At 37.9% G+C, this 10,709-nt stretch overlaps 1 pseudogene; it reads left to right on the top strand.

Moving 5' to 3' along the window:
• The first annotated feature begins 8,740 nt into the window (after positions 1-8,740).
• On the top strand, positions 8,741-10,398 carry LOC115301755 (annotated as a pseudogene).
• The last annotated feature ends 311 nt before the right edge of the window (positions 10,399-10,709 follow it).

Below are 10,709 nucleotides of genomic sequence, written 5' to 3' on the forward strand. Positions count from 1 at the left end.
AGGCTCTAGGCTCTGAGCTGTCAGCACAGAGCCTGACACGGGGCTCAAACCCACAAACCATGAGATCATGACCTGAGCTAAAGTTGGACGCTTAACTGACTAAGCCACCCAAGTGCCCCTATACCATATTTTCTTTATCCATTCATCATCAACGGATATTTGGGTTGCTTCCACCTCTTGGTTATTGTGAATAATGCGGTAATGAACATGGGTGTGCAATATCTCTTTGAGATCCTGCTTTGAATGCTATTGGATATATACACAGAAATGGGATTGCCAGATCATATGGCAATTCTATTTTTGATTCTTTGAGAAGCCGCTATACTGTTTTCTACAGTGGCTGTACCATTTTACATTCACATCAACAGTGACAAGTGTTCCAATTAATCTGATATTGATTGCATTGTTGCCAACACTTGTTATTTTTGTTCTTTTGATAGTGGTCATCTTAATGAATGTGAAGTGGTATCTCATTACAGTTTTGATTTGCATTTCACTTACGATTAGTGATATTGGATATCTTTTCATGTGCTTCTTGGTTATCTGTGTTACCTTCTTCAGATAATTGTTGATTCAAGTTTTTGCCATTTTTAAATTGGGTTTTATTTGCTTTCTTGTTGTTGAGTTGTGGAAGTTCCTTATAAATTCCAGATTTTAATCCCTTGTCAATGTTATGCCCAGATCGCAATATTGTCCCCAAAAACCAGAGACCACCAGGGAGACTGAGTCACGCATGCAAAAGCAAAGGGCAGTTTTATCACGGCTTAGGCTCGCCTGACCTAAGTTCGGGCTCACAGACTTCCCCAGTGCAGTGGATCCGTGCTGAGAGCCTTGAACAAGGGAGAAGCAGGGTTTTTATGGGCTTGGGAAGGGGAAGTTATAAGAGGGAGTTACAAGAGATTGTGACATAGGTACAGTAATCCAATCATGGTCAGATGATGGTATTGACAACAGTTTCAGCCATACATATTATTTAGAACATTGTTACTTTTGGCGGGACCCAATCACAATATTTGAGGTATCTTTAAAATTAACCAATTACAGAGTGAGCCCAAGTAAGGTGTATCCTGAGAAAGGGAAGTCGTCCGCCATGCCCTTTTATGAAAATTTTTGGTTTTCAAAGCAGACCAACCAGAGGTAGGATTGTCTTTCTGAATATGCAATTTTTGGCATCCAGAGCGGACCAATCAGAGGCGAGACTCTGTTCTGTGTTCTCTGAGGCTTCCTGAAGCCTGTCATGGAGACTGTTGGGTCCTTACATCAGATGTAGGATTTCTAAATATTTTCTCCCATTTCATAGGTTGCCTTTCACTCCATTGACTGTTTCCTTTGAAAGAAGGACTCTTTAATCCACTTTGAGTTAATTTTTGTTAAAATTTTTATGGTGTAAGAGTCACTTTTCCTTCCTTTGCATGTGGAGTTCCAGTTTTTTCCAGTACCATCTGTTGAAGAGACCGTCCTTTCCCAATTGTGTAGTCACAGCACCGTTGTCACAAATCATTTGGCAATACATGCAAGGGTTTATTTCTGGGCTTTCTATCCTGTTCCATTGGTCTATATATGTCTATGTCAGTATAACACTGTCCTGATTACTGTTGCTTTATAGTGTGTTTGGAAATCAGGAATTGTGAAGTCTCCAATTTTGTTCTCTTTTCCAAGATTATTTTCACTATTGGGGATCTCTTGAGATTCCATATGAATTTCAGCAGTTTTTCTTTTCCTGCAAACAAATCTCATTGGGAATTTGATAGAAATTGTATTGAATCTATAGATCTCTTTGGATAATATGAATATTTTAATGATATGGAGTCTTTCTATCCAAGAACACAGGATGTCTTTCCATTTCTTTGTATCTCCTCTGATATTTTTAGTAACGTTTTGTAATTTTCAGTGTACAAGTCTTTCACCTCCCTAATTAGGTTTACTCCTAAGTATTTTATCCTCTGATGCTATTTTAAACTGGATTGTTTTTTCAATTTCTTTTTTTTTGAACTGGTCATTGTTAGTATATTAAAATGCAACTAATTTTTCCATGTTGATTTTGTATTCTGAGACTTTGCTGAAAGCATTAATTAGTTCTAACAGTTTTAAAAATGGTTTACTTAGTACACCTGAAACGGTTAACTAATGCAATATGAAACTTAATAAAAATAGAGGCGCCTGCGTGGCTTAGTCAATTAAGCATCTGACTCTTGGTTTTGGTTCAGGTCATGATTTCACGGTTCGTGAGTTCAAGCCCCACATCAGGCTCCACACTGACAGCACACAGCCTGCTTGAGATTCTCTTTCTCTCTCTCTCTCTGCCCTTCCCCTGCTTATTCTGTCTCTCTCAAAATAAATAAGTAAACTTCAAAAATAAAAATAAAAATGGTTTCTTTAGGGTTTTCTACATATAAGATCACATCATCTGTGAAGAAAGATAATTTTACTTCTTTGTATGCCTCTTCTTTCTTTTTCTTGTCTAATTGTTTTTTTTTTGTCTAATTGTTTTTAATTCAGACTTTTAAACAGGTACTTTATTAGTTGATATAGGCTAAGTTACACTACAGTAATAAAAACAAACAAGCAAAAAGCCAACCCAGATCTCATAGCTTAAAATAACAAATCCCTATTTACCATTTACTCTAATATTCCCATCATTAGGCTGGGATCTGGGCAAAGCAAGGTTCCATCTCTGTTTTCATGACCGTCAAGAAAAAACAGGGAGCACAGCACACAGTGACTGTTAAAGCTTCTGTCTAGAAATGAATATGTCATCTTCACTCACTTTGCCACACCTAACTTGAAAGGTGGCAGGGGACAGCAGTCCTACTCTGGGTCCGTGAAACAGTCAGAAATATTTGCTGAACAGCACAAATGACTGCTACACTTTACCGTTTTAGTTACCAAATGTTGACCTCACTTCCTCACTTTGCTTACCAGAAGCCAAATACACACAACCCTCTCCACCAAAGACAGTATCAAAATCCTGCCTAGTAGTGACATCATGTTCAAAGTCCAGGATATCTAGGTAAAGAACAGCAGTCTCTACAGCAGGGGGTATATATGTAGTAGAATCCCTATCAGCAGGTGCAGCTTTTTTTTTGATTTAAAGACCTATGCACCAAGAGGGAAAATTATCCGCCCTCATGTACTAAGTATACAATTGGTGGAATAGGAACAGGACAATCACTGTGAACACTCTCATTCAGATAAGGAAAAAGAAAAGAACACATAGAAATGACTGGTCACTAGCAGTACTGTCTACAAGATAAGCCTCAATTTTGGGATAAAGGGTTCAGGAAAAAAAAGCGAAAAATAAAAGGATAGCTAAAGGTATATACAAAGGAAATGCATTACAAAAAAGAGAAAGAGTAGCAGGCATCCTCTTTTCAATGTATTAAAAAAAATAGGATTCAGGCCCAAATGCATTAAGCCAGATAAAATGCATACATTATAATGCTAAAGGCTACAATTCACAAGAAATATATCAGTTATGAAACTGCACACACAAAATAGTAATAGCAACTTTCAGCAAGTGGAAACTCGAAGAAGTACAAGGAGAATTAGATAAAATATACTAATATTAGGAAACTCTAAAGTATTTCTCTCAGCTTGAGGCCAGATCAAAGTAAAAAATAATAAGATATAGAAGACCTAAACAATCAGGTAGATCTTATGGATAAATACTAAACTTTTACCCTGATAACAGAGATTGTGCCTCCTTTTCAACTGTACATGGAACTTTCATGAAATTGACCACATTTTAGGCCACCAAGAAAACCTCAGTATTTTTTTTGCATATTCAAGCAGCATATTCTTTTTGCATATCTTTTCCCATCTTTTAATCAACTGAAGTATAATTAATCTACATAGAACAAAATGCACTTATTTTGTGTACTTTTCAATGCATTTTGATAAATCAATATATCCAAGTAACCATCACAACAATAAAAATACAGAACATTTCCAAACACCTCCCAAATTCTTTTGTGTCTATACACAGCAAACCCCTACCCCCACCTCAGGTAATTAATGATTTACTATCACTATAGTCTTTTCTAGAGCATCATATAAGTGGAATCATATAGTGTATTTTTTGTGTCTGGCTTCTTTTGCTCAACTTAATTTTAAGATTCATTGATGTTGCTGTATCAGTTCATTCCTTTTATTTTAAATAGTATTCCATTGTGTGAATGCACAATTTACCCACCTACCTGTCCATGGATACTTGAGTTCTTTCCAGTTTTTATCTATTATGAATGAAGATAATATAAATATTAATATTCAAGTCTCCGTGTGAATATTATTTTCATTTCTCTTGGGTAGATTCCCTAGAAGTAGAATTACTGGGTTGTAAGCTAAGTATACAATCTATCATTTCTAGCTGTGTCATTCTGTTTTAGGCATTTTTTATAATACCACACAGCCACAAGATTTCAAAAACATCCAATTGGGGTGCCTAGGTGGCTCAGTCGGTTAAGCATCTGACTTCAGCTCAGGTTATGATCTCACGGTTCATGGGTTTGAGCCACGAGTCTGGCTCTACTGACAGCTCAGAGCCTTGAACCTGCTTCAAGTTCTGTCTCCCTCTCTCTCTGCCCCTCACCCACTCATGCTGTCTCTCAAAAATGAATAAACATTAAAAAATTTTACAAAATCCAATGCATTTGTCTTTTAATAAGAAAACTTAGCTGGTCACATTCATCATGAGCCGTGTGCATTTGGATTTTTCTCTGCCATCTTACTTTATGTTTCTATTTACCATTATTTCTTCTTCCCTCCTGTCTTCTGCATTTATCTTTTTTGACTTACAGACAGTGAAATATGCAAATCTCCAGTGGTCCAGTCTACTGGGTTTTGACAAAAAACGTTTTGGTTTGTTAGGATTAGGTTTGACTATACAATAGAAGTAAAACTCAGGTCAGCTTTTCCAATGTCTGGCCAATATGATCACTCAGTTCCAAACAGAAAAAGAGAGCAACTCAACTCTCCAGTAAAAGCTTTGGCTAGGGCTAATTGGCTTGAGTTTGATGTCCAGGTTTGAAATAATCACAACAGCAAAGGGAGTAAGAACATTCTGATTGGTCCAACCAGGAAGATGAAACATCCATATTATGTATTGGGGGAGGAATGAACCACAATCTAGTCCTGTGACAATGGTCTTCTCTAAGAGGAATTCTGTTAGCAGCGAAGGGAGTATAGGAAAATAGTTCTTTTCAGACCTTTTTCTACCCATATATGTGTATTATCATATAAACAGTTATGTATATTTGTGATTTAAAACAAAGTAAAACAGGTATCATCTATACCTAATTGTTCTATAAGTTGCTTTTTAAAAAAAATGTTTATTTTTGAGAGAGGGTGCAAGCCAGGGAAGGGCACAGAGAGAGGGGGACAGAGGATCTGAAGCAGGCTCTGTGCTGACAGCAGAGAGCCTGATGCAGGGCTCATACTCACAAACCGTGAGATAATGACCTGAGCTGAAATCAGACACTTAAACTGACTGAGCCACACAGGTGACCCTCTGCAAGTAGTTTCATTTTCCTTAACATAGGTCATAGTTGTTTCCAGGGAAGCAATATAGCTCCTATTATCATTAATTGTGGTAAAATATACATAAAATTTACCACTTTAGCCATTTTTATTTTTTAAAGTTTAATTTATTTTGAGAGAGAGAAAGAAAGAAAACAGAAAGCAGAAAGAGATAATCCCAGGCTGGCCTGATGCTGGCAGTGGAGAGCAAACTCACAAATGGTGAGATCATGACCTGAGCTGAAATCAGGAGTCGGTCGCCTTACCAACCAAGCCACCTAGGTGGCCCCCATTTTAGCCATTTTTAAGTATATAGTTCAATGTTTTTAAATACATTTACATTGTTGTGCAATCAATCTCCATAACTCTTTTTATCTTGGAAAACTGAAACTCCATGTCCATTAAACCCCCCATTCCCTGTGCACTCCAGTCTCTGGGAATGACCTTTCTACCTCTTCTCTATAAAGTTGGTGCCTGTAGGTACCTCATATAAGTGGAATCACAGTATTTGTCTTTTGGTGACTATCTTATTTCACCTAGGATAACATTCTCAAGGTTCATCCATGTTGTAGCATGTCAGAATTTTCTTCCTTTTTAAGGCTGCATAATATTTCATTGCATGTATACACCACATTTTAGTTATTCATTCATCTGTTGATGGATGCTTAGATTGTTTCCACTTCTTCACTATTGTGAATAGTGCTGTTGAGAACACGGGTGCAAATACCTCTTCAGGATCCCATGTTGATTCTTTTGTATATACTCAGGAGCAGAATTGCTGAATCATATGGTAATTCTATTTTTAATTCTTTCAAGAACTACCACACTGTTTTCCATAGTGACTGTACCATTTTACATTTCCAACAGTGCACAGTAGTTCCAATTTCTCCACATCTTTGTCAGTATTTGTTATTTATTTATTCTTAATAGCAGCCATCTGAATAGGTGTGAAGTGGTATCTCCTTGTGATTCTGACTTGCGTTTCCCTAATGAATGATGTTAAGCACCTTTTCATGTGTTTGTTGGCCATCTGTTTATCTTCTTTAGTGAACTGTCTTTGAATTCAAGTCCTTTGCCATTTTAAATCTACTTCAGTCTTTAAATTTTTTTTTTAATATTTATTTTTGAGAGACAGAGAGACAGAGCATGCGCAGGGGAGGGGCAGAGATGACACACAGACAGAATCCAAAGCAGGCTCCAGGCTCTGAACTGTCAGGACAGCCTGACACGGGGCTCGAACTCATGAACTGCAAGATCATGACCTGAGCCGAAGTCCGCATCTAACCGAGCCACCCAGGCGCTCCATCTACTTCATTCTTTTTAAATGTACATGACATTCCATAGTATAGTTGATCCTTGAACAATATGTTTGAACTGCATGGGTCTACTTATATGTAGATTTTTTTTTCCGATACAGCATTAGCAACATATTTTCTCTTCTTTATGATCTTCTTAACATTTTCTTTTCTTTAGCATATGTTATTGTAAGAATATAGTATATAATACATATAATGTGCAAAACACACTTCTATTCACTGTATGTTACCACTAAGGCTTCCAATCAAGAGTAGGCTATTGTAATTAAATTTGGGGGGAGTCAAAAGTTACACTCAGATTTTCATTGTGCAGGTCATCAACCCCCAACCCCTGTGTTGTTCAAGGGTCAGCTGTATAAATGTAACATAGTTAAGATCCTTTTGAGGGAAATTTACATTCCTTTCTATTTTTCTCTATTATAAACAGTGGTACAGTGAACACCCTCCTAGATACTTTCTTGTACCCATGTGTGAATGTTTCTTTACAGATTTATCTTATACTTATGCACGTACACCTACTGACCATGTCTTTTAAAGAAAATTGCCTGTATAATACCTATAAACAACCAATAAAATAGAATCTGGGTCACTGGATATCTACAAAATTTTATTTTAATGGCTCCTGCCAAACTGGTATCTAAAATGGTTATACCTGCCTGCAGTCTTCTCAGCATTACATGGTACTCATTTCCTCACACCCTTGCTATCCACTGGAAGATCTTTTGGTCAGCCACTTGTCCTAATTTTGGGGGTCTGCCTTGCACAGAAATCTGTACTTTTAGTACAGTCACTTACCATTTTTTTCTTTTATGGCTTTTACGTTCTCTACCTTACTAAAAAATGCTATCCAAAGATAATAGGCATTTTTTTGGTGTTTTTCCTCTAAGACTTCTATAGCTTTAAAAAAAAGTTTAGATCTTTCATCCATTTGAAATGTATTTTCATTAAGGATATGAAATAGGAATACTAAAACTTTTCTCAAATGGATAGCCAACTTGCCATATGATAATAGAATAATCATTGACATGACTGAACAACTCTTAAATTGTGGCATGTACTGTTTGATTTAATTCTACTTTATCAGGCTCATTTTGAGGTTTAGACAACACATTGTTCAGAAGAAACAAGGAAGACACCAAATGGTTATGTAATGTGCCCAACTTATACAGATATTAACTGGTGGAATCCAGATTCTAACCGCAGTAGAATTACTCCACACTATTTGGCCTTCCAATAAAATTTCCTTTTTCCAAAGATTTGAAATACTACCTTGATAACACACCAACTTGCCATAAATATAACCATTTATGGACTTTCTATTCTATTTCAATTATCTTTGTCTGTTATTACACTACCTTGTGATCAGTTAAAATATCTAACTGATGATGTTATTCACCTTATTAAAATTTTAGTAACTTCCTGTTGGTCTCACAATCAAGTCCAAGCTCTTTAGCATGTCATATAAGGCCCCCTCCTAAACACGTCCTCCCTCTGGAGCCTCAGATATGGGTATAGATCTCTTTCCCTTACAAAAAACCTTCTGGTAGTTGTCTGAGCAGGCCAGCAGTCATTCCATTAACATCCATGTCTCCAGGCTTTTGTTCCTATGCTTCCTATGCTTCAATTTCTTTACTTTATATATTGGGCAAGCACCCATTCATTAAAAAAATTTTTTAAATGTTTACTTATTTTTGAGAGACAGAGGGCGAGCAGGGGAGGGGCAGAGAGAGAGGAAGACACAGAATCCGAAAGAGGCTTCAGGCTCTGAGCTGTCAGCACAGAGCCTGAGGCAGGGCTCAAACTCATGGACTGCAAGACCATGACCTGAACTGATGTTGGACGCTTACCTGACTGAACCACCCAGGTGCCTCAAGTACCTGTTCACTTACAAAGATTGACCCAGGGGTAAGATGGCTGCAGTGCGAGTGCTGAGAACCTGGAGCCAGAATGCCAGGCAGCTGATTTGTGTTCGCTACTTTCAAACCTGTAGTAATGTTCATGTTTTGAAGCCAAAATATGTGTGTTTCTTCGATTATCCTTCATTTAAGGATAGTCATCCACATCAGCTGCTGAAAACAACTGCCGCTCTCTGCAGGGACAGATTGTTCAATTCAAACTCTCAGACATTGGAGAAGGGATCAGAGAAATAACTATTAAAGAATGAATGGTATGTAAAAGGAAATACAGTGTCTCAGTTTGATAGCATCTGTGAAGTTCAAAGTGATAAAGCTTCTGTTACTATCACTAGTCATTATGATTGAGTCATTAAAAAAACTGTATTATAGGGGCGCCTGGGTAGCTTAGTCAGTTGAGCGTCCGGCTTCGGCTCGGGTCATGATCTCATGGTTCGTGGGTTCGAGTCCTGTATCGGGCTCTGTGCTGACAGCTAGCTCAGAGCCTGGAGCCTGCTTCAGACTCTGTGCCTCTTTCTCTCTCTGCCCCTCCCCTGTTCACGCTCTGTCTCTCAAAAATAAATAAATGTAAAAAAAAAATTTTAAACCAAAACAAAACTGTATTATAATTTAGACCATATTGCCTATGTGGGAAAGCCATTAGTAGACATAGAAACAGAAGCTTTAAAAGATTCAGAGGAAGATGTTGTTGAAACTCCTGCCATGTCCCATGACGAACACACACACCAAGAGATAAAGGGCCAGAAAACTCCGTCACTCCCGCGGTTTGCTGTCTAGCAATGGAAAACAATATTAAGCTGAGTAAAGTTGTTGGCTCCAGAAAAGATGGCAGAATACTTAAAGAAGATATTCTCAATTATTTGGAAAAGTAGTCTGGAGCTATATTACCTCCTTCCCCAAAAGCTGAATTGTGCCACCTCTACCCAAACCAAAAGACAGAACTATTTCTACACTGGTATCAAAACCTCCGGTATTCACAGGCAAAGACAAAACAGAACCCATAAAAGGCTTTCACAAAGCAATAGTCAAGACCATGACTGTGGCCCTGAAGATACCTCACTTTGGGTATTGTGATGAGGTTGGCCTTACTGAGCTGATTAAGCTACGAGAAGAATTAAAACCCATTGCTTTTGCCAGTGGAATTAAACTCTCCTTATGCCCTTCTTCTCAAAGGCTGCTTTCTGGGGACTACCACAGTTCCCTATCCGTAATGCTTCTGTGGATAAAAACTGCCAGAACATAACATGCAAGGCTTCTCAGAACACTGGGATAGCAATGGATACTGAAGAGGGGTTGATTGTCTCTAATGTGAGAAACGTTCAGATCTGCTCTTTATCTGAGATCGCCACTGAGTTGAGCCACCTTCAGAAATGGGCTCTGCAGGAGGAACATTCACTCTTTCCAACATTGGATCAATTAGTGGTACCTGTGCCAAACCAGTGATACTGCCACCCAAAGTAGCAACTGGGGCTCTCAGATTAATTAAGGCCCTTCCCCGATTTAACCAGAAAGGAGAAGTGTATAAGGCACAGATAATGAACGTGAGCTGGTCAGCTGATCACAGAATTATCAGTGGTGCTACAATGTCACGCTTCTCTAATTTGTGGAAATCCTACTTAGAGAACCCAGTTTTTATGCTCCTAGATCTGAAATGAAGATTCACTGAACTTTTTCAACTTCCAAAGAACACGTCGAGCCTAGTTGTGCAGCACACGTTCTTCATTACAATTTGTCTATTATTAATGATTTGTATTGTGTGATTAAGGTTCCAAGGCACAGTGGACTCTTTAGGGAAATAAATAAAGGTGTAATAGTTCTCCTGGGGCTGTCACATTTTATAGGTCATAGTGTGCCTTCTTACTATGGTGCAGAGATGTCTGTGTCCATGGACTGAAACTAGCAAGAACCACAAAATTAATATTACTAAAAGACAGACTGCCATATCTAGTATTTACCGTATTATTTT

This window comes from Suricata suricatta, chromosome 9 (genome assembly GCF_006229205.1).
Source record: "Suricata suricatta isolate VVHF042 chromosome 9, meerkat_22Aug2017_6uvM2_HiC, whole genome shotgun sequence".
In the NCBI taxonomy this organism is placed as follows: domain Eukaryota; kingdom Metazoa; phylum Chordata; class Mammalia; order Carnivora; family Herpestidae; genus Suricata; species Suricata suricatta.